Source organism: Pelophylax lessonae, assembly GCF_965119305.1.
Source record: "Pelophylax lessonae genome assembly, chromosome: 7".
Taxonomy (NCBI): Eukaryota; Metazoa; Chordata; class Amphibia; order Anura; family Ranidae; genus Pelophylax; species Pelophylax lessonae.
In genome coordinates this window covers 208,025,130-208,044,853 of record NC_138774.1, presented here as the reverse complement: position 1 = coordinate 208,044,853, position 19,724 = coordinate 208,025,130, and the positions used below count along the sequence as shown (strand labels likewise).

Below are 19,724 nucleotides of genomic sequence, written 5' to 3'. Positions count from 1 at the left end.
GAACTTGGGGCAATGCACATGTAGCACCCCCTAAGGACCCGCAGATGAATTGGGATTCCCCACCCTGCATAGCCAGGCCCACTGAATCTTCACAGTCACTCCAAGTCAGAGAACAGTCTAGTACAGGCATGTCCAACCTGCATCCCGGGGGCCGCATGCGGCCCGGAACCACAGGCAATGCGGCCCATTGCCCCCTGACAATTTTTTATTTTTTGCTGGGGAGGAAGGAAGTTGATTCAGGGGCACGGCCACAGCGGCTTCCAACTAACTGTAGGCAGAGGCTGCCTCGGAGGGGATCACCCACTAGTTGTGTTAAATTAGTGCTGGGGGGGCGCAGCAGCACGGGAAGGGCGCAGCGGCATTTTATTACTTATATACCTACACTATAGTATATATTTTATATGCGGCCCGAGAAAATTTCTCTACACTCAATGTGGCCCAGAGAAGCCAAAAGGTTGGACACCCATGGTCTAGTACTTTTTATTTTATTTTGTATTATTAAGGGGAATAAACTTGGATGGGGAATAGGAGTATTATAGGACTCCTCCTATGGACAGTCTATTGACACCCCTCACTTCCTCCAGCACACTTGCTTGCAGAAAAACTCAGCTAAGACACTTTAATGGATCTGACCAGACACTTAGCCTGATCAAATGCAAAAGCCCTTTACAGGCAGGGACCCCAGACCCCTTCGTTGTGTAGCAGTGTCCAGCTTACATCCCTATAGCTACTGATCCCAGTACCACCTCTTTAGGCACTGCCAGCCCACCTGGCATAGTTCCCTCTTTAACTAGCCCTCTCGGCTACTTCTCCACAGCTCTCCCAGACTGACACTCTCTCCACAGTCCTCCTAGACTGATCACTCAGAAGCCGACTCGACTGACTTCTCAGGAGAACTCCTGGACATGCTGACCTTCTCCTGCTTTCCTCTCCCTGCTCCCGTGACTCCAGAAAAGATTTCCTCTGTGTGTTGTAAAGGGTCCCTCCAGCACCCGAGCCTCAGGCCCGAGGTCACCCCCCCCCCCCCAGACTAGGGGGCACCCTAGAGGTCCACCGATAGCCTCCTCTGCACTCCTCCATCTTCAACCTGAGTGCCCCTGCTGGCATGACCCATGAGTCTTTATGAGGTGCCTGCTCCCTGCAAGCCCATTTTGCTGGGGATTAGCTGGGGCCCCCATCAATACTCCAAGCAGATCCTCCTCAACTCCACTCTCTATTTCTGGAAGCCTCTCAAAGGTTCCAAAGAGCAGGGGGAGTTCCCAGAGATGCTGCTTTCTGAGTCATACAGCCTCCCTGAGTCACTCAGCCCTGAACCAGATTCAACTTAGGCCTGGCCTCAGCCAAGCCAAATTTTCCTACACTAACATCCCTTCACATCAGAGATCCCCTATCACATCATAGGTCTCATGAAGGTCAGAAGTCCCTCTTCATGCCAAATGCCCCCATACATGTGAGCTCTCTATCACATTAGTCTACCCATCACCACAGACTCCCCCCTCCCATCAAAAAGTCCCTTGTTTACACAGTGGCATGCATGCCACCTGCCCTGGATCAGCATCTTCTGTTGCCATTGTGCAGGTGGACAAGGTGCTAATACCATAGCAATGAATGATGCTGTGCATCCTGGTTCTGCCCTAGAGCGTCACTGGTTGTTATGGTGCTGGCTGCCAGCTGCACCATGGCAACTCATGATACTGATCCAGGTCAAACTTAGTCCTATGCTTGTGCCAACCCGCAGGAACCCAAATGGCCTCCTGGTTGAGAATCACTGCAGTATACAGTAAGGTATGATGCCAAACATGCTCAAAAATAGATTTATACACACACTTTAAGCAAAACCTGTCATAAAAGAAAAATGTGGGCCATTTTTGATTCTGCTTCTGAAAGTGCTAGCATTATCACAGGTCAGTTTCCCAGAAGTATTGATGCCAGCGTTAGCAAGGCAACTAGAATTTCATAGAAATGCTAGCAATGGCAGCCCACATCTCTATCATGACTTGTGCACTTTAGGCTGTAAAATGGACATGATTATGCAGTGCTCAGATGGGGGAAAAACAGCATACAAATTTGTAAAAATATATAAAAAAAATGCCTAAAGGGAGGCTTCTTATTTATGGTTTGTTTTTTTGTAAATTGCAGAATATGCCAGGCCCAGTGTCACAGAAAAACTATAGATTTTATTCAGATAGGCATGTAGGCAGGTGCAGTTTATCCTTCCTGTTGTAGGTGGCGCTCTTCAGCTCGCTGCTGTGCAGAGGGAAATGGGGGTTGAGAGGACCCATTGGACACTGCTGCCCAGCTGACCTCCGCAGACATCTTTGGTGAGGGCAATGCTAATAAATGACACTGTCCCACTGCAGTTGACACGCATTTGAGCAGTGGATAGTGTAGGGATTGGATCCCCACTTGCTAACAGTGCACTTAGTGCTAGGGAGAGGTTGCGATCAAGAGGGGACAGGGCAGGTACACTACGCCTGGCTCTGCCATCTGGAAACCCTAGAGAGTTGGGACAAGGACCTGCCTACCTGGTTACTAAAGGCGCGTGGACTTTTATACTGCCTGTCAGCCACCTCCTTCATCAGATGCTGTTCTGGTAACGTAGCCTACCAAAGTTCCCTCTCAAGTACAAAGACTGTGTTGAAGTATCGCCAGCATTGTCAAGAGTTGGTATACCCGTGTTGCCTGTAATATTGAGTCTCCGTTGCCAGCGTGCCGTTGTCTTCCACGTTGGTACTTGTGCTTTACCAAATTATAATTGTACCACCTTCCTTGGTCTTTAGGTACCTTTAGGGTCAGTTCACACCATATGCAGTCCAGTGCCTTTTTTTCTGCATCAAAAACGAATGGATAGTAGGTTAGATGGTTTTCAATGGCATAGTTCACACCAGTGCGTTCAGTTCCAGGGCGCTCCAGTTCCAGAAAAAAAAAGTAGAACATGCTGTATTTTTTTCTGCACTGGACTGTCCTGTAACGTGGTAAAACACATAAAAATGCACCTAAATGCACCAACAACGCATTGGAGCACACGTGTCCTTAATTAAGGTTAAGAAAAAGAGGAGGAAAAAATGCACTGGACTGCATCAAAAATGTGCATGCAGAAAAATCCGGACTGCATTTTCATGGTGTAAACTGGCCTTACTCCATCTGGTACCAATTCACTGGCCCGCACCTACATGCAGAGCAGCAAATTTTTTAAAATGATACACCTAAATCAACCATTTCTCACCAGCACAGATTTTAAATAATCAATACACAATTTACCGTCTACACAGGATGGTTTGTCCCTGGTTGTCCCGGCCACCTTCCCAGGCAGGCAGGAACATTGCACCGTCTGTGAGCGCTCCTCAATGCGGTTCCTGTTGCAGCAGCGATGGGCAGACACCACCCGACAGGTGCCTCCGGCTGCAGAGAAATAAGAAGCCGTCCTGTCAAACACCATTCTTCCATGATAGCGATGTTCCATTTATAAAAATATAAACAGGTACACAGCCAATTTTTCAGATTTGTTTCATTCTGCTCCCAAGCCAGACTCTTGGATTTCACATAGAAATACATTACCATGACCAAATGCCTAAAACTGAAAATTTTAACTAAGACAAAAAGGCTACCCTCTGTGAAAGAGCTAATCATTTCCTGTCCAGGTGTCATGTGGACAGGAAGGGAGAGAAAATCTCCCTAATATATATATATATAAAGTCATATGTATAACCCATAACGTCAATACATATACAGTATATACTGTGTCTATGAATATATAGACTTCTGTATGACACAATTTAAAATATATATATACCTAAATTTACTGAGTGCTAAAGTAAGAAATTCCCTTATGTTTCAGCAGAGGTAACATTACTATAGATCATAAAAACAATAATATGTTGTACTCAACCAGTAACAAAAATCACCAATGGTGTTTTTTTTTGCCATTTTGCCAGTCCCATTTGCTTCTTATACTTAGATTGACATGTTTCGCAGCAATACAACGCTGCTTCTTCAGGACCTTTTATTTGTTTGTATACGCTGACTATATTTCATTCCACATATGAACAAAAAAAACATACATGTGTATACAAATATAATGTGTTACCCATTCAGTCTTATGGCATTGCCGAGGCTACAGATCCTCGCTGCTCTTGATCTTACCGTTACTCAGTGTTACCCTTTATTGTGACGTCTACGTGGTAGACAATGGATGCCCAAGGTTGGACTCAACGGGGTAGGGAACAAAGTTATATTTGCATACACATGTGTTATTTTGTTCCTTCAGTACAGAAAAAAAGTCTTTGATCCCCTGCTGATTTTGCACATTTGCCCACTGACAAAGAAATGATCACTCTATAATTTTATGGTACGTTTTTTAACAGTGAGAGACAGAATAACAACAAAAATATCCAGGAAAACTCATTTCAAAAACGTTATACATTGATTTGCATTTTAATAAGTGAAATAAGTATTTGATCCCCTATCAGCAAGCTTTCTGGCTCCCAGGTGTCTTCTATACAGGTACCGAGCCCTGAGATTACTCATTAAAGGGAGTGCTCCTAATCTCAGCTTGTTACCTGTATAAAAGACACCTGTCCACACACACAAGCAATCAATCAATCAGATTCCAATCTCTCCACCATGACCATGACCAAAGAGCTGTCCAAGCATGTCAGGGACAAGATTGTAGACCTACACAAGACTGGAATGGGCTACAAGACCATCCCCAAGCAGCTTGGTGAGAGGGTGACAACAGTTGGTGCGATTATTTGCAAATTCAAGAAACACAAAATAACTGTCAGTCTCCCTCAGTCTGGGGCTCCATGCAAGATCTCACCTCGTGGAGTTTCAATGATCATGAGAACGGTGAGGGATCAGCCCAGGACTACACGGGAAAATCTTGTTAATGATCTCAAGGCAGCTGGGACCATAGTCATCAAGAAAACAATTGGTAACACACTACGCCGTGAAGGACTGAAATCCTGCAGCACCCAAAAGGCCGTCCTGCTCAAGAAAGCACATGTACAGGCCCATCTGAAGTTTGCTAATGAAGAACTGAATGATTCAGAGGAGAACTGGCTAAAAGTGTTATGGTCAGAGGAGGCTAAAATTGAGCTCTTTGGCGTCAACTCAACTCGCCCTTTTTTGGAGGATGAGGAATGCTGCCAATGACCCTAAAAACACCATCAAACATTGAAGTGGAAATATTATTATGCTTTGCGGAGCTTTACTGCTAAAGGGACAGGACAATTTCACTGCATCAAAGGGACGATGGACAGGGCCATGTACCATCAAATCTTGGGTGAGAACCTCCTTCCCTCAGCCAGGGCACTGAAAATGGGTCGTGGATGAGTATTCCAGCATGACAATAACCCAAAACACATGGCCAAAGCAACAAAAAAGTGGCTCAAGAAGAAACACATTAAGGTCCTGGAGTGGCCTAGCCAGTCTCCAGACCCTAATCCCATAGAAAATATGGGGAGGGAGTTGAAGGTTCGAGTTAACAAATGTCAGCCTCCAAACCTTAATGACTTGGAGAGGCTCTGCAAAGACAAGTGGGACAAAATCCCTCCTGAAACGTGTGCAAACCTGGTGGCCAACTACAAGAAACATCTGACCTCTGTGATTGCCAACAAGTACTAAGTCATGTTTTGTGAAGGGGTCAAATACTTATTTCACTTATTAAAATGCAAATCAATTTATAACTTTTTTGAAATGCGTTTTTCTGGATCTTTTTGTTGTTATTCTGTCTCTCACTGTTAAAATAAACCTACCATTAAAATTATAGACTGATCATTTCTTTGTCAGTGGGCAAACGTACAAAATCAGCAGGGGATCAAATACTTCTTTCCCTCACTGTAACAACTGGTGGAATGAATATAGCATGTGTATACAAACAATAAGAAGTCCTTGAAGAAGCGGTGTTGCATTGCAGAGAAACATGTCAACCTAAGTATAAGGAGCAAATTATGATTTTTTCTTAAAAATGTGTCATATAGTGGTATATAAAAACTGATAGGGCTTTTATTAAATTGTAAGGGCTGTAAAAGCTGGGATTTAAAGTCCTAGAATTATGTGTTCAATGAAATGCAATAAAAGCTTGACGGAAGTTCTGACCCATACCCACTCCAGTTTTGGCTGGAGTTATTATTGTACCTTTTCTGTGCAGATCTATATTATCTACTTGTAAAGGGTGTTACTAAATCTTGATTTGTAATACCCTTTTCTAAAAAAGTGTAGCCCTACTTAGTAATTTGGGTTCTCTGTTCTGCACCTCGACTCCAAGACCCTCAGCCCCTGTGACACACCTGGTAAAATGAAAGTTACTGCAAGCACTTATAAGAACACAAGTATAGATGCCTTTAACTCAGCTGTGATATAGCACCAGGAAATAGACACAAGACACAATTGATAAATTAACTCAATGTAATGGTACAGGTTAGAATAAATGGTGGTCTGAGCATCAATGAGCACACAGAATGTAGGTTCAGACACAGTATAATCACTATGCCAAGGTAATTTGGAATGGAGTTCTGTACCACTAGACTGGAATCAACACATAAATCAGCAATAAACAGAGCATATAAGCATTAATTGCAATGTGAACATCAATAATATAACTAGTCTAGAGTGCACTCTAGGAGAATGGCTAGGAAATTATGTAATGTCCCCTGAGAGGTACCTCTTAGCATAAGCAATAGGTGAAGGTCTCTGTGTAGCAGCTGTATAGGCGGCAGTCTTTAGACCTAACTATTCAGCCGCCTAGCGTTGGGGCCCAGTCGTACCATTGGTGCACATGAGAATAGTCCCAGTCAAGCCTGCAGGCAGCAATAAGACTATTAGATGGCTATATGGTCAGTTCCTAAAGGGCTCAGTCTCTCTAGCAGCAGTTAGTAAATCCCCACAGCAGCAGCTCACCAGTCCCAGCGATATTTCAGCTCACTATCCAGTCATGCACTGCAATTAATCCATTCTCTGTACATCTGGATTCAGTACTCCGGTTCCTGCTCAGACTGCTGTTACGCAGCAGTGGGGATGCACACTGGACATCAAAGTGCACTTTCTGGTCTCTCTCATGGCAAGAGGAAGCTGTGTCTTGTACAGCCTGAGAATATTAAGCTCTTTCCCCTCCTCCTTGCCACCTCCCACTGGGAAATGCAGTCCAAAAGCTCTTGGTTACAGTAGAGTCTCTCTCCTTTTGGACTACAGTTCCCACAGTGCAGTGCTGCCTGACTAAATCTATAAAACTTTGCGAGCTCAGTAGCTCCCTCCTGTTGATAAAGCTGTTATCCAGTTCAGCAACGCAGGTCAGCAGCTACAAAGAGCAGCTGCAGCAAGTGTTTCGCTCACTCTCTATTCTTAGCCAAGCACCTGGATACACAAGTGTCACATTTTAACAAGCTTTTAAAAAGCATCAGAGCTGTTGCAGACCAAAAAAAAAAAAAGCATCGGGGCCTATTTACACTGTTGCATTTTAACACATGCTAACATTTCCACATAATAAATACTGTATAGTGTCTGTTCCCATCTCAGCACTACAGTGCGGTGCATTTTGAAAAATATGGAGTCAAAATAGATCTGACAGCCCAAAGATCCAACAAGGGTCCATCACAGTCCAATGTCAAAATGTGAAGAAAATACTGAACAGGCACAAATGTCACAAATGTGACATCTGTCCCGTTCTGATTCAGCAGAGAATTGGCTCATGGATTCCCTGCTGAACGGATTAGAGCGTGCCCGTTTGAGAACACCGTAAATGGGCCCTCAAGCAGCTTTCTTGACACCCCTTGAGCTTTACTCTGGGACAGCTGAATACCGACTTTATTGCAACCCTGTCAGGAAACGAATTGAGCCAAAAAGCTCGCCCTGCAAAAGAAGAGAAAGATATAATTCCACTGTAGTAGAGGTATTTATTATCTCCAAATATGGAGATACCTTTCTCTGGAGTAAGGCAGGTGCAGTCTGTATTCTCCACTGCAGGTGGCGCTCAACTACAGCGGCAATGCAGATAGGAGAGGAAGGTAAGAGAAGCTGGGTTTCTCTATGATTTCCTCGGCTACCCGGAGGCAGTGAGCTGGTTGAACGCACATGCCCCATGTAACCCTGGCAGCCATCTTGGGTCAAGAAGAGTCTATTTAGGACTCTGACCCCTAGGTTTGGTGTATTTTATCTGACTGGACAGGGTAGGGACAGTTTCCCCGTCAGACAGGGACAGTGCAAGCGATAGTGAGAGGTTCTAGTGGAGTAGGGAAAGAGTAGGGACTAATGCCCTGTACACACTATCAGATTATCTGAAGACTTTTGTCTGCAGACTTACCAAAACCATATAATATGAGGTCAAACCTAAACACTTTCAATTTGTATGCAATCCGGCCGGCCCTTGCACTACATAGAAAAGGTAAATCTGAAGACAAAAGTCTGCAGATAATCTGATAGTGTGTACAGGGCATAAGTCTACCTTCTCAGGAAGCTTCCCCTTTTGGGTTGGACCAGCCAGGCCGCACTCCGCTCCTCGTGACAGACATTGTCAGCATCCCTGAGTCTTCTAACAGCTGTCTCTCTGCTTTACAATTGTAAGTGGTACTAGACGGGTGAGCTCCACATTTGTGCTGTTAACTTTCTGTTTCAATACATTGTTCTTTGCAAATTGGAACTCTTTGGGGTTCATTTACTAAAACTGGAGAGTGCAAAATCTGGTGCAGCTCTGCATAGAAACCAATCAGCTTCCAGTTTTTTCGTCAATGCCTAATTAAACAAGATTAAGTTAGTAGCTGATTGGCTACCATGCACAGCTGCATCATATTTTGCATTCTCCTGTTTTAATTAATCAACCCCTGTGTGTTTACTGCCTACCACACCATGCTGCACATATCCAGCAGGGGTCCTATTAGAAACTGACACTTCCTGGGGGGTTGAAGCCCTAGTCCCCTGCTGTGCTCAGGGAATTATCCCACCAACCTCCATGTCACTACTTTAACAATAATTTGGTTTTGCTTTCCTGTTTAGTTGAACGGTTGATTTAGTTTTAGCTATAGACTTTTGAATAAAATGCCATTTTAGTTTTGGTCGTATTTTAGTCTTTTGACTAAAATGCTACTTTAGTTTTAGTCGTATTTTAGTCATCTGAATTGTTTTAGTTTTAGCCATATTTTAGTCGACTAAAATTTCCAGTACATTTTAGTCGACTAAAATCTCATACATTTTATTCAACTACAAATCAAGTAGGTTTAGGTTAATTGTAATGCATTATTTAAACATTTCTCTAGAATTTCAAAAGGAATTATATACTCCTGGAGTAAAAATCGAATAACCTATTATTATTTATGGTATTAAGGTTTGAACACGCACTACAGACACAGATTTAGGCTCCGTTCACATCTAGGCGTTTTGGGGCGTTTTTGGGGCGTTTTTCTGCTCTAGGATCAGCTCTCAAAACGCCCAACAAGACAAATCCTATTCATTTCAATGGCCCCTGTTCACATCTGAGCGTTTTGACACTGTATACAAAACGCCCAACGCTCAAAAAAGTACATGAGCTTCTTTTTGGGCAGATTACAGGCGTTTTCCATTGATCTCTATTCAATCTAAAAACGCCTGCACAAAAATCGCGGTAAAAATCGCGGTAAAATCGCGGTAAAAAACGCCGCAAAAATCGCGGTAAAATCGCGGTAAAAAACGCGCGAAAAACGCTACGCTCAGGTGTGAATGTAGCCTTAGCCATTGTGATATATAAAGTCTTTATAAATAAAAACAAGTTTCATAAACTAACAAAAACATTGCTTTTTGACAAACAGAAGTGAAACTTTAAAATACAAAAAAAACTAAAAACTGTAAACTCTATTGACTGTAATGTCATTGCACATATTACCTGAATATATTACCAACATTAAATATTAAGAAAAAATATAAGAAAAGTCTTTTTCTTAATTTTTTTTCTCTTTCAGCAGCTTAGTAGATGCCCCTTACTTATGCTTCTGCGGTGGTGCAATACATGTTTAATCTTTATTGTGCTATTATTACAGGCTTTGGATGGAATTGCATTGTCGATTTAAAAATGACCAGCAGAGGAATGTTAATTTTGATGTCAAATTTCAATTTAGTTTTAGTTATAGTCCCATGATTAAAATACCATTTTAGTTTTAGTCGTATTTTAGTCTTATGAATAAAATGCCATTTTAGTTTTAGTCATATTTTAGTCATCTGAATTGGTTTAGTTTTATTTGACTAAAATTGTGTTAATTTAGACGACAAAACCAACGGGAGAGCTGACTGTCCACTTTTTTCTTTTGCAGGAAGAACGCAGCTTTTTGTCTAATTTGAATTTCCTGGCAGGGTTATTTTAAAGCTAATTCCAGTTTTGACCACCTTCTCCATTTTTGTGTATGCATAGTTTTTTGTAGCAGTCTTGTGGATGGTCACATGATGTCACTAGTCCTTTTCCTCTTTTACATTCAGTGGAGATGGGCAGTACTAAATGCTGTTCTAATGTCTAACTGTTCACATACTGAGGTCAGCGATGTTTTCTGCAGCATTATCCTGTAAGCCCAGGGTGGCTTGATGACACTCCCACAGGGGTGGCATCCTTGATGCCAACCAGGATACACATGAAGAGGACCAATACTGGACCCTGGAGAAGCATGTGTAAGAAACTGTTAGAGAATGGAGGGTATTGCTTGCTAAACTTTTTTTCCTATACAGAAAGGGGTTCATTATATACAGTATCTCACAAAAGAGAGTATACCCCTCACATTTTTGTAAATAATTTATTATACCTTTTCATATGACAACACTGAAGAAATGACACTTTGCTACAATGTAAAGTAGTGAGTGTACAGCTTGTATAAATTTGCTGTCCCCTCAAAATAACTCAACACACAACCATTAATGTCCAAACCGCTGCCAACAAAAGTGAGTACACCCCGAAGTTAAAATGCCAAATTGGACCCAATTAGCCATTTTCCCTCCCCGGTGTCATGTGACTCGTTAGTGTTACAAGGTCTCAGGTGTGAATGGGAAGCAGGTGTGGTAAATTTGGTGTTATCGTTCTCACTTTCTCATACTGGTCACTGGAAGCTAAACATGGCACCTCATGGCAAAGAACTCTCGGAGGATCTGAAAAAAAAGAATTGTTGCTCTACAAAAAGATGGCCTAGGCTATAAGAAGATTGCGAAGACCCTGAAACTGAGCTGCAGCGCGGTGGCCAAGACCATAAAGTGGTTTAACAGGACAGGTTCCACTCAGAACAGGCCTCGCCATGGTCGATCAAAGAAGTTGAGTGCACGTGCTCAGCCTCAGCGTCATACCCAGAATACCAAGGAAATAGACTTGCCAGCATTGCTGCAGAGGTTGAAGGGTTGGGGGGTCAGCCTGCCAGTGCTCAGACCAAACACCGCACACTGCCTCAGATTGGTCTGCATTGCTGTCGTCCCCGAAGGAAGCCCTTTTCTAAAGATGATGCACAAGAAAGCCCGCAAACAGTTTGCTGAAGACAAGCAGACTAAGGACATGGATTACTGGAACCATGCCCTGTGGTCTGATGAGACCAAGATAAATTTATTTGGTTCAGATGGTGTCAAGTGTGTGTGGGGGCAACCAGGTGAGGAGTACAAAGACAAGTGTGTCCTGCCTACAATCAAGTGTGTTGGTGGAGATTGTCATGGTCTGGTGCTGCTGGCACTGGGGAGTTACAGTTCATTGAGGGAACCATGAATGCCAACATGTACTGTGACATACTGAAGCAGGGCATGATCCCCTCCCTTCAGAGACTGGGTCGCAGGGCAGTATTCCAATATGATAACGTCCCCAAACACACCTCAAAAACGACCACTGCCTTGCTAAAGAAGCTGAGGGTAAAGATGATGGACTGGCCAAGCATGTCTCCAGACCTAAACCCTATTGAGCATCTGTGGGGCATCCTCAAATGGAAGGTGGAGGAGCGCAAGGTCTCTAACATCCACCAGCTCCGTGAAGTCATCATGGAGGAGTGGAAGAGGACTCCAGTGGCAACCTGTGAAACGCTGGTGAACTCCATGCCCAAGAGGGTTGAGGCAGTGATGGAAAATAATGATGGCCACAAAAAATATTGACACTTTTGGCCCAATTTGGACATTTTCACTTAGGGGTGTACTCACTTTTGTTGCCAGCGGTTTAGACATTAATGGCTGTGTGTTGAGTTATTTTGAGGGGACAGCAAATTTACACTGTTATACAAGCTGCACACTCACTACTTTATATTGTAGCAAAGTGTCATTTCTTCAGTGTTGTTACATGAAAAGGTATAATAAAATATTTACCAAACTGTGAGGGGTGTACTCATTTTTGTAAGATACTGTGTATGTATGTGTATATATATATATATATATATATATATATATATATATATATATACTGTGTATATATATATATATATATATATATATATGTCTGGTTGTAGCAAACTTTTAGCAAGCTCTTAGAGGTTATTGGGCTTTGCAGATGATTAATAGATGCTTAGCAAGTGCCTGCTGAGACCTGATTAATGCCTGCTGAATGTGATGCCCTTCAGACCAGGGTTTGCAAGCTAAGATTAAAAATTGCAACATATACTTTGCCTTATAGCCCATACACACGATCAGAAAAAATACCACTTTCAAAGCGATCGTACGATAATCTGATCATTACTACACAGCTTTCAAGAGCCGATCACAACAATTCATGTGAAATTATCCGATGGGACAAGCACGAAAACTTTTCTCGTATGATCATGCGAAATTCGCATGATTTTAGTTTAATTGCTTCTCGCCCGCCGTATTGTCAAATGATAGGCAAGCGGGAGCACTCTTGTTCTGGGACGGGGTCATATGATGTCTTCCCACTCTCGCTGCGCTTGCGTGCCTAGGACACAGCACATTACCAATCCTGATAACAAGCCAGATGACGAGGCTCTTAACCCATGTGATTAGCTGTTTCCAATCACAGCTGATCACATGTAAACAAGGAAATGCCGGCTATCAGCAATCCTCTCCTCACGCTGACAGAGGAGAGAGGAGAGCCAACCAGTGGCATTTACTCACAGGGGAGAACTGCACAGATAGTCAGGGAACTGATCATTAATGCCTTGATTATCAGTGCAGCCAATCAGTCCCTATTAGTGATGCCAATCAGTGCCCATCAGTGATACCTGTCAGTGCTGCCTATGAGTGATGCCTGTCAGTGCTGCCTATTAGTGCCCACCAGTGCAGCCAATCAGTGCCCATCAGTGCTGCCTATCCATGCAGCCTATTAGTGCCACCTATCAGTCCCCATCTGTGCTGCATATTAGTGCCTCCTCATCAGCGAAGAAAAAAAAATTACATATTTACATAATTTTATAACAGAAACTAAGAAAAACTATTTTTTTAAATAAAATTTTCAGTCTTTTAATTTGTTTAGCAAAAAATAAAAAAATAAAACAGTGTTGATTAAATAACACCAAAAGAAAGCTCTATCTGTCTCAAAACAAAATGATGAAAATTTTGTTTGGGTACAGCGTTGCATGACCGCCCAATTGTCATTGAAAGTATGAAAGCTCTGAAAGCTGAAAATTGGCCGGGGCATGAAGAGGGTAAAAGTGCCCAGTAGGCAAGTGGTTAATCAGTGCAGTTGTAATTTCAAAATACAATACAACACACTACATCACTTCCGAATTTGCATTCTGTTGTACGAGAATTTTACTAACAGTATTGTATTCTGACACCAGGGAATAAACTGATCAGCAGCTGTAGCCATTGGCTGCAAACCTATGATTAAAGAAGGTTTTCTAGCAGGACCGTTCAACAAAAGCCAATCTAACGATCAGCTTCTGTCAAACATTAAGGACCCCACACAGGGGCTGACTGGCAACTTTTGGCCCAGAGGGCAAGTACAATCTAGAGGCCCATGGTGCAGCAACTTAGCCCCCGTCCAATCTCCCTCTTCCCGGCCTCCTTCTGACCCCATTCCAGGCTGAAGCCCCACTCCAGGTACTCTCTACCCACCGACCGAATCCGGGTTCCCAACCTGGCCAGCAAGGGGCGGTTGGGGGGAGCTGGGGGAACTTGGTTGGGGATGGCCGGGGGAGAGTCTCCAGTGGGGCATGGAACTGGTTTCTGCTCAGACACAGTTTACCCCATCAATGCTGGGGGGGAGAGACCTGAGCTCTGTCCTTATTTTCATCCTGCACTCAGTAGATCATCTGTGGGGACTTTTTACTTCTCTTCACCAGGAATCATTCAGGCATGTCTGTGGCAGAAGCAGTGCAGCCTTTTTACAGGGCATCAGAGCACCACAGGGGGCAATTGCCCCCCTGCCCCCTGGCCCAGTCCTCCCCTGCCCACACAGATCTAAAATCAGCCAGTTCCTGCTGAACTAGACACATTTTGAGCTGTGTGTATCCAGCTTAAATCTTTTTCAGTTTACATCTACTTTAATATTATTTTTTAAATTTCAATCTACAGCTGTTGTAATTTTCTAAATCACTAAAGAACATTTCAAATGTTGCTTGTAGGTGTTTTGTACAGAGATGCTGTACAAAATTCTGATGATGGGCTCATTGCTTTTACAAGAAACTTGCATTTCAATTACAATTTAAATTTTAGGAATTGAAGGTAACAGGTGTTTGTGGTGAGATAATCTCTAAAGTTCATCTGCATCTAAATTCCGACTTGTGCATCTGCATTTCTGAGCATTTGTTGTTCCTTATTCTTTTATGAGATTCAAATGCATTTTTCATGGACTCCCACTGAAGCCTATGGTGGGACCAAAAATGGTCTAAACAAAAGCACCTGCACCTTTTTCCAAATTGCAAGGAAGCGTGTTATAAAGGTGTGAACGGACCCCATAGACAGTAATAGGATTCCTCTTGGCATGCATTGTCAAGCAAAGTCCAAAGTATGACAACTTACACAGGTATAAGGGAGTAAGGTTCACGCCTTTGCGTTCTAGCTTGTATCAGAACGTGAAATAACTGATGTGTCATAGGAACCCCACACACAGCTTTATCGGGTAACATGTCATAGGAACACATTACCCGATAAAGCCACTCTACAAGCTGAAAAATTCTTCATTGTATTCGAAAGCCTAGTACACAGGGGCCGAATATCAGTCGTCATCAACAGGTTCAATTCAGACACAAAACAAGGTCCATAAAGACATGGATGGACGAGTTTGGGGTGGAGGAACTTGACTGGTCTGCACAGAGTCCTGACCTCAACCCGATAGAACACCTTTGGGATGAATTAGAGCGGAGACTGCGAGCCAGGCCTTCTCATCCATCATCTGTGCCTGACCTCACAAATGAGCTTCTGGAAGAATGGTCAAACATTCCCATAGACACACTTCTAAACCTTGTGGACCGCCGTCCCAGAAGAGTTGAAGCTATTATAGCTGCCAAGGGTGGGCCAACTCAATATTGAACCCTACGGACTAAGACTGGGATGCCATTAAAGTTCATGTGCGTGTAAAGGCAGGCGTCCCAATACTTTTGGTAATATAGTTACATAGTTAGTCAGGTTGAACAAAGACTCAAGTCCATCTGGCTCAACCAATAAAAACAGTAAAGAAAACCCAACCATACAATCCCATATACACAATCTATACCCGCAGTTGATCCAGAGGAAGGCGAAAAAACCCCAGCAAAGCATGATCCAATTTGCTACAGCAGGGGAAAGAAATTCCTTCCTGATCCCGTGAGAGGCAATCGGATATTCCCTGGATCAACTTTACCTATAAATATTAGTACCCACCTATATTATGTACACCTAGGAAAGAATCCAGGCCTTTTTTAAAGCAATCTAGTGAGCTTGCCAGAACCACCTCTGGAGGGAGTTTTTTTTCCACATTTTCTTAGTGTATGTAGAATAAAAGTTACCTTTAAAGAAAAAAAAATGGAAGCAAAGTAAATTGCGTTTACTATGCTTTGGTTTGTGAATGAACAGGAAGCTGCTCAGCACAGAGTACTTCCCAGTCATTCCCTGTTCAGTGCAGCTGAGACTACAGAGAAAGGCATGTGTGTTTGAGCTTTGGGGTGCACTCTAGTGCTTCGCATACCTATGTCTTACATGCTGTTATACTTTTACAAAACCTCAATAAACATTTATTGAACCAGAAAAATGGGGCACGTGCCTTTTCATGCCCTGTAAGGCCCACAAAAGTAGCACATGAAAACACACGTACAGTATATTTTAATGCATAGCCAGCCCACAGAAGTAGGTCCTTTTAAAATGCCACAAAAATGAAGCTATTGCAGGAACTCCATTCTTACTGGCCAAACCAAAAATGCAGGATGCATGAAAATGAGTATTATTGCAACATAAATGCACCACGTGGCACCGCAACGCGTAATGCAAACATGTCAACGTGCTACAACATGTGCTAAACATGGGCGTCCACAGAACTTTTTTCGGGGGGGGGGGGGCATCATTTTAAGGTCACCAATACTTTCCCCCCTTTTTTTGACAATGTAATGGAGGCGCCATCAGTAACCGTGCGTGCCGCAACTTGTGAGTATTTATTTTTAAAGGGGAAACTACAGAATTTATTTTTAAAGAGTTTGTTAACCTAAAAAAAAAAAAAACAGATCTTCTTCCCTTAAAGCATGTTATACAGCACAGTGCTTTGCTGTGTAATTTGGCCCCTTCTATCACCTAAAATACCTGGCTGATCCTGCCTGGCTATGTCCTCCCCTCTGTAACCTGACCACGGTATACCATGGCTGCTGAGCCCTGACACCGTGGTCAGTTTATGTGCCTCTGTCATCCGCAGCCCTCCTGTCCTCCTCTGTCCTATCTCCCCCCTCCCTCCCTGCCTGTCTACTCCTGTATCTGTTCCCGGTCTTCTACCCTCCCACTCCTGCTGCTGCAGTTTAAAGTTTCATGTCCTGTCTACAGTCTATTTAATAATCCTGTGTGCCCCTGTGTCTGTGTTTTATAAAAATAAGCCAGTTTTCAGAGCGCCAATCGCCGCTCACGTGACCTGCCACCTCTCTCCTCCTCTCGGCCTCTTCTCCACCCCTCCCGAGTGACGTCAGCGGGGAATCCTTGGCCTCGTCCACTGCAGGCAGCTGTCAGAAGGGGAGAGGAGAGAGGAGGCGGGTCACGTGAGTGGGATTGGCGCTCTGAAAAACTGGTAAAGAACGGCTAATTTAAAAAAAAAAAACATACACAGACACAGGGGCGCGGACGCAAAGGATTATTAAACAGACCAGACAGGATGACGTAAAGTGGCTTAATAACCACTTCCCGATCACCCGCCGCCTTTTTACTGCAGCAGGGTGGCTCTCCTATGCAAACCGACGTAGGTCTATGTCGATCACGCACGGGAAGCTAGAGGGCTGCCCCACTCGGCAGCGGGGAAGCCGATGCACGGGTCAGGCGGCTCCGGTTGCACCTGACACCCGCGAACGCTTCCCGCTGGGAGAGAAGGACTGTTGGCTGTTGTAAACACAGCTGCCTTTTCTTCTCCTTGGAATGATCACAGAGGTCATGTAATCCTTCTATATAGGATCACAGGTCTCTATAGTCATTTCACAAGTCACGCCCCCCCACAGTTAGAACCACCCCCCTAGGCTCACATTTAACCCATTGATCGCCTACAGGGTTAACCCCTTCCCCGTCAGTGTCATTATTACAGTAACAGTGCATATTTTTTAGCACTGATTACTGAAGTCATGTCACTGGTACCTCCAAAAGTGTCAAAAATGTCAGTTAGGGGTCCGCCGCAATGTCACAGTCCTGCAAAAAATCGCAGATCGCCGCCATTACTAGTAAAAAAGAACAAAAACAATAAAAATGACAAAAATCTTTCCCGTAGTTAGTAGACGCGATAACTTTTGCGTAAACCAATCAAAATACACTTATTGCAATTTTTTTTACCAAAAAATATGAAGCAGAAAACAAATTGGCCTAAAATGTTAAAAAAATTTGATTTTTAAATATTTTTGAGAATGTTATATAGCAGAACGTGAAAAATATTGTTTGTTTGTTTTTTTTCAAAATTGTTGCTTTTTTTGTTTATATTATATTATATTTTGTTTATAGCGCAAAAAATAAAAATCGCACAGGTGATCAAAACCACCAAAAGAAAGCTCTATTTGTGGGAAAAAAAGGACATCAATATTATTTAGGTACAGCGTCACACGACTGCGCAATTGTCCGTTAAAGTAACGCAGTGCCGAATCGCAAAATAGGGCCTGGTCATTAAAGGGGCAAATCCTTCCGGTCTTAAAGTGGTTAACAACCACTTTAAAGGGGAAGTTGAGATTCCGGGTGGGGGGGGGCACTTGCCCCCCCTTGCGGAAGTTGTGGATTCCCATGGCGCTAAACAATCGGATAAAGTCAGATAGATGTAAAGCTGGCCCAAGAAGGAAGAAACGAAAGCTTTTCTCGTTACAACTCTGAGATTGCTCAGGTTATTAGAATCTTTCAATTTACAAAAAGTTTGAAAATCCTTGCAATGCGATTTTTATTTTTCTACAAAACTGGAGTCACTCTTTAGCTGACGTTTCTAGTGAATCCCCCGTAGTTTTTACTCCTCTCTCCTCCCCTGTCTGGTTTGATTCTCTCCCACCTCTCTTGTTTTTTCTTCCCTCGTGTACCCTCTCCATCCTCTCTCCATCTGCCTCTCCCACATCGCTCTCCATCTCTTCTGCAGGCCTGTTCCTCTCTAGCTAGCAGATGGCACATGCACACCCATCCTTCGTATCAGAGAAGGTTATGCCAGGAAATGGGAACATTTCTGGCAGAATAATAATTATACTGATTTCTTCTGCCAGTGGTTAGGGCAGGAAGGTATGTGATGGGTAGTTGTATAAAAGTGAACACAAATATAATGCATTTGGGATGTCGTATTTTTGGCACAGTGTATGATGGAGGGATGGTCTGAAGGTGTGGAGGAATGGAGGGGACTGCATAAATATATTGTGTGGGGGTTGAAAACCTGTTGAAGAAATTTAGATGGATCATTGGTAACAACTTACAGATGACTGGGAGCCGATTACCATCTGTGAAATACTGATAGTGCGGAGGCCACAGAGGAGACAGGTCCGGTATCTGAACGTTGTGCTTGGAGTAGGAGGCCATAACTGTCATCCAGAGGCAGGACATGGAGAGGAAAAGAGTGGGGCTATCAACAGAGAATCGGGTGAGATAACAAATGTGAAAGTTCTGGTTAAAAGTGGAAGGAAGGTAACAGATGTTGGGGAGAAACAGGGTGAGACAGAAGGAAAGGGAAAGGATAAATGAGAAGGAAAGGGGGCTGAATTCACCAAGCTATAATACATGTCTTGGTTATTTATGTTTTTTTGGGTATTTTCAGCACCCAGTTGCCATTATAGCTGAAAGCAATGGTCAGTATGGCAATTGGCAAATAGCGATCATATAACTTTGTGAAGTTCAAAGCTGGAAGCGAGACAGAGAGAGACTCAATATAAGAAAAAGAAGGAAAGAGTATGAAAGAGAGAGGGATGAAGAGGAAAAGAAAAAAACTAAACAGAATAGAGAATGAAAGGGGAGAGAGAGGGAGAGAGACTGAATGAGAGAGGGAAGGAGATAGAATGAATGGAAGAGGGAAGGACAGAGACAGTGAAAGAGAGAATCAGAGAGGGAAGGAGAGAGAGGGAGAGATTGAATGAGAGAGGGAAAGAGAGAGAGGGAGAGAGAGGGAATGGAAGAGGGAAGGACAGAGACGGTGAAAGAGAGACTGAATGAGAGAGGGAAGGATAGAGAGGCTGAATGGAAGGGGGAAGAAC

At 43.3% G+C, this 19,724-nt stretch overlaps 1 protein-coding gene and 1 pseudogene across 2 annotated transcripts in view; both read right to left on the bottom strand.

The window, feature by feature from the left end:
• Positions 1-19,724, bottom strand: part of PQBP1 (polyglutamine binding protein 1) — a 408,542-nt gene that overhangs the window by 75,864 nt on the left and 312,954 nt on the right. The gene's annotated exons all lie outside the window — the stretch shown is intronic.
• LOC309559348 overlaps positions 1-19,724 on the bottom strand; it is a 37,704-nt pseudogene that overhangs the window by 12,803 nt on the left and 5,177 nt on the right. The window contains exons 2-3 of the transcript XR_014226206.1: positions 18,954-19,099; positions 3,262-3,402 (exon numbers count right to left, since the gene is read on the bottom strand). The product of XR_014226206.1 is annotated as an uncharacterized misc_RNA (transcript). The remainder of the gene's footprint in view (positions 1-3,261; positions 3,403-18,953; positions 19,100-19,724) is intronic.